The sequence below is a fragment of the Nicotiana tabacum genome, chromosome 22 (genome assembly GCF_000715075.1).
Source record: "Nicotiana tabacum cultivar K326 chromosome 22, ASM71507v2, whole genome shotgun sequence".
Lineage (NCBI taxonomy): Eukaryota > Viridiplantae > Streptophyta > Magnoliopsida > Solanales > Solanaceae > Nicotiana > Nicotiana tabacum.
The window spans coordinates 131,434,941-131,442,247 of NC_134101.1; the positions used below are offsets into that span (position 1 = coordinate 131,434,941).

The following is a 7,307-nucleotide window of genomic DNA, read 5'->3' on the forward strand; positions in this document are numbered from 1 at the left end:
TAGGAAGGATGACAAGGGCATGGCGAGCCAAGTCGACAAATTTGGTCTCATATTGGGTAACAGTCATAGAACCTAGCTGGAGGCGCTCAAACTGCCTCCGATAGGCCTCTCTTTGAGTGATGGGGAGAAACTTCTCCAGAAATAATTGCGTAAACTGCTCCCAAGTCAAGGCTGGCGATCCGGCTGGTCTAGCTAAGCAATAATCTCTCCACCAAATCTTGGCGGATCTGGATAAGCGAAAAGTAGCAAAATCGACCTCATTGGTCTCAACTATCCCCATGTTCCTGAGAACCTCGTGGCACCTGTCTAGATATTCCTGGGGATCCTCAATAGATGCACCGCTGAAAGTAGCAGTGAAGAGCTTGGTGAACCTATCCAACCTCCACAAAGCATCGGCAGACATAGCTGCTCCATCATCGGTTTGAGCTACCACACCCGACTGAACTGCTCCAGCTGGCTGAACCGCTGGAGTCTGAATCTGGGAAGCTACCTACTCCGGAGTGCGAGTAGTAGGAGTCTGGGCTCCTCCTCCAACCTGAGAGATGGCTGGTACTATAGGAAGCAAGCCTGCTCGGGTGACACTCTCCATGAGGCCCACTAGAAGGACCAGAGCATCCTGAAGAACTGGGGTAGCAATAAACCCCTCTGGGACCTGAGGTGGGCCCACCAGAACTGTTGGGGCTGGAACCTCGTCATCAAAGTCATACTAAGGCTCCGCCACTTGTGCTGCTACTCGGGGTTGAGCTCTGCCCCCACCTCGACCTCAAGCACAGCCTCGGTCTCGCCCTCTGCTCCTCGTGGGAACTGCTGTTGGGGGCTCGGGCTACTGGTCAGTGGATGAGGAAGTGCATGTTCTTGCCATCTGCGAAAGAACAGAGTGGAAATTCAATTAGCATTGGGAAACAAACCGCACGACAAGAAGGAACAAATGTGAAGTTTTTCCTAACCCTGTAGCCTCTAGGGGATAAATACATACGTCTTTGTACCGATCCCTCAGACTCTACTAAGCTTGTCCGTGAATTGTGAGACCTATGTAACCTAGAGCACTGACATCAACTTGTCACGACCCGAATTTCCCACCCTCAGGAGTCGTGATGGCGCCTACTCGTAGAAGCTAAGCAAGCCATGAAATTTAGAAAATTCTTTACACCTTTATTTTAATCCTTTTAACAACTTGCATTACCAGGTGATAAACATGTAAATAATAGCGGAATATGAGATTAAGTGGAAGACTTAAACAAAACAAGCCAAAATAATAAGGAAATCAACATATGCCTCTACTCAGAAACTGGTGTCACAACATTCACGGACTCTATATGATTGCTACATACAAACGTTTGAAAGAAGGAACGATGTCTGTCTCGGATACAATGATAACAGAACAAAATAACTCATAGAAGAGACGTCAAGCCTGCGAACGCCTGCAGGACTACCTCGGAGTCTCGGTGGACTGAAGGCTGGCTCTCAAGCTACTGCTGCTGACCCAATGTTGCTTCGGTATCTGCACATAAATGCAGAGTGTAGCATCAGCACAACCGACCTCATGTGTTGGTAAGTGCCTTGCCTAACCCCGGTGAGGTAGTGACGAGGCTAGGACCAGACATCAGATAAACCTGTGCAGTTATATGATATACAGCGGAAAGTAAAGCAGGAATAAACAAGGATGGGAGGGGGAAACATGCATCGGGGAATAGCAGGAAAAACAAAATATCAAGAGAACTATAAAGGAATCAAAATCCAACCACTAACAAGAATAAGGAAAACAAAAGCAGATTTCTCTTTCTTTTCACTTCTTGTTGCAGGCGTGCAACCCGATCCCTTGTCATGTATCTTGTGACAGGCATGCCACCCGCTCCCATTTCATTTATCTCGTGGTCAAAACCCGAGGTTCGAACCAAAATCCGATTACCCATTCCTCCACGAGCTCAAATATGTAATTTGTTTTGAAATCGGACCTTAAATCGAGGTCCAAATCCCCAATTTTTGAAAAACCTACGTTCTACCCAAAACACTCAATTTCCCCTATGAAAAACATTGATTTGAAGTTGAAATTATGTTAAAAGATGTTAATGATTGAAGAAAACTAGTTAAAAATGACTTACAATTGATTTGGAGAAGAAAGGTTGTTTGAAAAATTGTCTCTTATGTTTTTGGGGTTTTTGAAAAATACAAAATAACTGAAAATCTCGTCTATTTATACCCCTCTCAGACCCCATGTGCGGACCGCACAAAATGGACTGCGGCCGCACAGGCCTCTACTGCGTACCGCTCGAAACCGATCGCGGACCGCACTGGCCCCCTTCCGCGGTCGCACACGTTTTTGTGTGGACCGCACTGGCGGCTTCAGAGACCTGCAACTTCTGGTTTTAAGTCTAAAACATCCTGAAACTCACCCGAGCCCTCGGAACTTCAAACCAAGTGCAAACAAAACCTCAAAAACATCCTACGGACTTATTCGTGTAATCAAATCACAAAAATAACATCATGAAAATCAAATAAAACCTCGAGATCAATGAAATTTCTTAAAACTTCTTTAAACATCAATTTTGCAATTTAAGTTTGAATCACGTCAATTGACATCCGTTTTTTACCAAATTCCACAGAAACGTCTTAAATAATATATAAGACATGTACCGAGCGCCGAAACCAAAAATTCGGGCCCGTACCATCATGTTCTAAGCAAATTTCATTTCAAATTTCTTTAAACAATTTTAGAAAATAATTTCCTTTAAAAATTTATTTCTCGGGCTTGGGACCTCGAAATTCGATTCCGGGCATACGCCCAAGTCCCATATTTTGCTACGAAACCTCCAGGACCGTCAAATCATGGATCCGGGTTCGTTTACCCAAAATATTAACCGAAGACAAATTTATTCATTTTACAGTCAAAACTTATCATTTTTTACAAATTTTCACATTTAAGCTTTCCGGCTATGCGCTCGGACTATACACGCAAATCGAGGTGATGCTAAGGGAGGTTTTTAAGGCCTCGTAACGTAGAATTTCATTGCAACACATGTGATGACCTTTTGGGTCATCACAATTAATAATTGGCCTAATTATCTGATTAAATATATATTTGAGACTGATTATGCATTTTTTACTTTCTAACCGCTTTTAATAGAATGTTACTACGATTTATGAAATTTATTTGAATAAGTTGCGATGTCGCGCACTTATTATTTTTTGTACATATTGTGAATCGCATCACGGGAAACGCACCCGCGATCTACAACATGTTGATTTTTATTATTATTCGAAGTTGTGGTCGAGTCGCGTGAAACGCGCACTCAAATTGGGATTAGATATCATGACTATGCTACGGGAACCGTACCCATAGTCACGATAATTTATTATTAATCGCTCCTCAAGCAAGCTACGATGTTCATAATTTGTTTATTTTTAGTGTTTAACCCCTATGAACCAATCAGGTCACAAGATGCCAACTTCTGCCTTCTTTTAATTCATGAACTGGTGTCCAAATACACATTAGAGCTCTTTAATACAAATTTCATCCCAAGCTTAACATTACTGCAATCCCATATATTTACCAAATCTAAGGACTATTATATCAATAAAATTTAAATCTAGAAAAATTAAAAGGTGTTATTCACTTAGGTCGAGATATGCCAAACTTTTAGTCTTATGATGAAGCTTAATCCAAATATCCAATTGATTAACCCATAGTCGATAATTAACAAAGATTATCCCAAAAATCCCACGCCAGTCAAGATTTTAACGTCATAGCAAATAGATCATGAACAATAAAAACATTAAATGGGAATAAAAGTCGTCAATTAAATAGCAAGATCTCAAAACAATATCAAGTAAAGCAAATAAGGGATTCATAAGTCAGAGAGATAAGAAAGAACCTTAGCTCTTTGAATCTGAAAGTATTTCAAGACCAGAAACCTTGGAGGTGACAACCTCGATGGAACCTCGTCGGCGACCTCAAACGACTTCAACATCCTAATTTTGATACAAATCGGCAAAATTGCCTTACTGCAAAACAACTTGGAGGTGTAATACATCGTTTTTTTAAATGCATTAATCAGTTGCTAAATTCTTCACATTTAGGAGATAGCTGAAGCTTTTGGAAAATGGGGGGTGGCTGCTTTTTCCTTTTGGGGATTAGGTGTCAAGCTGCCGTTTTTTTTATTGTTCGAAAAATGAGAGGTTTGTGGCGGTAATCAAGGGAATTATGGTCGTTTCTCCCTTTCTTCTCTGTATATGCGTGTGTCTTTTTTAATTTGAAGGTAAGAACATAGTTAAAATCTAAAGGGGTGTTTTCCAGGGAGATGGCTGCCATCCTTTTTTATTTTTATTTTGGTCTCTTAGGAGATTAAAAGATAGGTTAGGGTTTGGTTATAATTGGGTTTAAATATGGGTGTAAGAATTGACATGATCCATTAGATTGGAAGGGAATAGATGGCTAAGATTAAATCTTGCATTTAAGTGGAGAATGGGCTAATGGGCTGGGAAGAATAGGCATTTGTCTTGCTGGGCCAATAAAATCCGAAAATGAGCTCCCAATTGGCCCAAATTCAATTCTTTTTCATTGAACAAAAATAAAAATAAAAATACAACCAAAATATACTAGTTAATCTTAGTTAATAAGAATAAACTATTTAAGTGAACTATATATGAAAATATTTTTGGTATTTTTTAAATTTTATAAATATTATAAAATACTAATAAGTGTGTGTGTGTGTGTATATAATAAGAAAAGAAACATTATAAAATTATTTTTGTCTTTTTAAACTTATGTTTTAAAATTAAAATTAAAAGTTGACTGAAATACTATAAAAATAAAAATAAGTAAATATTTCTTTAAAATACTACTTTTAAAAGTTGTGCAGGTCAAATATTATGTGCTTACAACTGCCCCTCTTTGCTTAGAAACACGAAGAGTTTTCGGAGAAAAGAACAATAAGCAATGTAATTGATTTATGACCCGATGCTTATTCAAAACGAAACAAAGATGGATAAAAGATTGTGATCGAGCTCTGATATCTGAGCTGGCTATATATCCTTGGCTATAAAGGAATCATGCCACGTGTAGTTCAGATTTGAATGAAGTGATGGAGTGTGATAAGATGATGAGAGAGTCGAGTGAGGTATAGTTCCGTCGAGGTTCCGGTCCGGTCCTGTTATTACATCAAAATCAAAATCTAAAAGAACTAAAAACAAGCCTATCAGCTATGAGTTACAAGATTCCTATCTATAAGTCTTTTGAAGCTTGATTTGAGTCTTGAATAGTTCTTCATGCAGACTTTTGATTTGAACCTTAATGCTTGCTAGCTGCAGGTGCTGATTCATTCTTCCATGGCTTCTTTGGATCAAGACTGGACATGCAATGCTCGTGACTTCAACCATGTCTTGAGCAGTTCACATCTTTCATCTGCTTCTGCATTTTGGATTTACTTTTTTATTTCTTTTATTCTGGACTGAGACTTCTTCTTCTGGTCATCTCGGACTGTCGACTTGCATTCTTGAGGTGAGCTTCTACTACTTCTAACTTGAATTAATCCAATTCTTCAGGCGGGCTCCTGCTACTGACTTGAAACTTGAAGTGAATTCTGAAATGACTTCCCTCGTTCTCCAGGTGGGCGCCTGATACTGACTTGAAATTTGAAGTAACTCTAAAATAAATTCCCTCGTTCTCCAAGTGGGCGCCTGCTATTGACTTGAAACTTGAAATAACTTTGAAAAGAATTCCTTCGTTCTCTAGGTGGATGCCTACTACGTACTTGAAACTTGAAATAACTTTGAATAGAATTCTCTCGTTCTCCTGGTGGTCGCCTGCTACTGACTTGAAACTTGAAATGAATTCCCTCATTCTTCAGGTGGACATATGCTACTATAACTGAATCTTAAAACTCTTGAAATAAATACTCTTGTTTTCCAAGTGGGCGCTGCTATTAACTTAAAACTTTAAATGAAGTCCCCCGTTCCCCAGGTGGGTGCCTGCTACTTACTTAAAAAATTAAAATAAATTCCCTCATTCTCCAGGTGGAAGCCTGCCAATGACTTGGACTCTAAATAAATTTCCTCATTCTGTAGGTGGGCTCCTGCCAATGACTTGAACTTGAAATAAATTCCCTCATTATCCAGGTGGGCGCCTACCAATGACTTGAACTTGAAATAAATTTCCTTATTCTCCAGGTGGGCGCCTGGCAATGACTTGAACTTAAAATAAATTCCCTCATTCTTGAGGTGGGCACCTGCCAATGACTTGAACTTGAAATACATTCCCTCATTCTCTAGATGGATGTCTGCCAATGACTTGAACTTGAAATAAATTTCCTCATTCTCCAGGTGGGCGTCTGCACTAACTTAAAACTTGAAATGAATTCCCTCGTTCTCCAGGTGGGCGCCTGCAACTGACTTAAAACTTGAAAACTATTTCTGAAATGTCGACCCTTGTTCTCCAGGTGGGCGCCTGCAATCAAAACAAACAAAACGAATAAAATTTTCTGCCCCAATTTTTACTAGAAAAATATGTGAGTTGTTAGGAAAACTGTAAATCACATATGCTATTGATGAAGGATACGATGAAGAGAGTAAAAATAAAGACCCGACTAGGATGTGCGTCTCATGTGATTAAAACTGACAAACCTTTACTAGGAAGTGCTTTCCTAAGAGTAAAACTCAAACTTTGACTAGGAAGTGTGTCTCCTAAAAAAAGTATAACAAGAATGAATCAAACTAGTAAGTGAATCTCCTATATGAACTTAAACGACCAAAACTAGGAAGTGCATCTCCTAGAGGTGAAACTTGAATGAATCAAACTAGGAAGTGTGTCTCCGAGAGGTGAGGCTTGAATGAATCAAACTAGGAAGTGCGTCTCCTAAAGGTGAGGATTGAATGAACCAAACTAGGAAGTGCATCTCCTAAAAGTATATCCTGAAAGACCCAGACTAGGAAGTGCGTCTCCTAGGGGTGAAATCTCAGTGACTCAAACTAGAAAGTGTGTCTCCTAGGAATGAACATAAATGACCCAAACTAGTAAGTGCATCTCCTAGATTTGAGATTAAGCTCGAGGAAAACTATGAATTAAGCTTGACTGACCTTATTTTCCAGGCATGACCTCCGAACTTAAGGAAAACTAAAGATGAAAGACTTAAGGAAACTAAAACTGATCATATTTTTCAAGCGGGACCCCTGAACTTAAGGAAAACTAAAGATTAACAACTTGAGGAAACTGAAACTGACCCCTTCCTTTTTTAAAATCTAGGCTTCTTTTTTTTTTAATTATCCTAGGAGAAAATTCATCAGACTAGATTTTTTTATAATTATTATTATCT

The 7,307-nt window shown here is 39.3% G+C and overlaps 1 long non-coding RNA gene across 1 annotated transcript; it reads right to left on the reverse strand.

The window, feature by feature from the left end:
• Nucleotides 1-1,256: 1,256 nt before the first annotated feature.
• LOC107831207 (uncharacterized) lies at nucleotides 1,257-4,293 on the reverse strand. Its single transcript, XR_001658310.2, has 2 exons — nucleotides 3,873-4,293; nucleotides 1,257-1,501 (listed from the first exon to the last, which is right to left on the reverse strand). It is a non-coding gene; the product is annotated as an uncharacterized LOC107831207 (long non-coding RNA).
• Between the last annotated feature and the right edge of the window lie 3,014 nt (nucleotides 4,294-7,307).